The sequence below is a fragment of the Plasmopara halstedii genome, assembly GCF_900000015.1.
Source record: "Plasmopara halstedii genome assembly, contig: Scaffold_1548, whole genome shotgun sequence".
NCBI classification, from domain to species: Eukaryota; Oomycota; class Peronosporomycetes; order Peronosporales; family Peronosporaceae; genus Plasmopara; species Plasmopara halstedii.
Window position 1 is genome coordinate 138,718 of NW_020188460.1, and position 425 is coordinate 139,142.

The following is a 425-nucleotide window of genomic DNA, read 5'->3' on the forward strand; positions in this document are numbered from 1 at the left end:
CCCGTGTCATGGACTGCCAGCACCCAGTGGATACCGGTAAGCTGGCCAGCGTCGCAGCTGCATTTGGAGAGGGTTTCACCCGTTGACACGTCTCACACGTGTGCACTTAGGTGCTCGTCTATTTGTACAGCTTGGACCACCAATAGTGGTGACTCACAGAGTTGTACGTTTTCTCGCGACCGAGATGGCCGATGAGCGGCGTGTCGTGAGCCTCATAGAGGATGCGATATTTCAAATCCTCACCGTGAGGAACAACAATTCGTGGCGTATCCGTTGAATCGGCGCTATAATAAAGCAAGCCGTTATTCAACGAATATCGGTGCGATCGTGCACGCAGACTTTGTGACAATTTCTTGTCCGAGCTTCTAAACTCCTTGCTCCCGAGAGCCCGTAGCAGCGCTACACACATCCCATCACCCGCATAC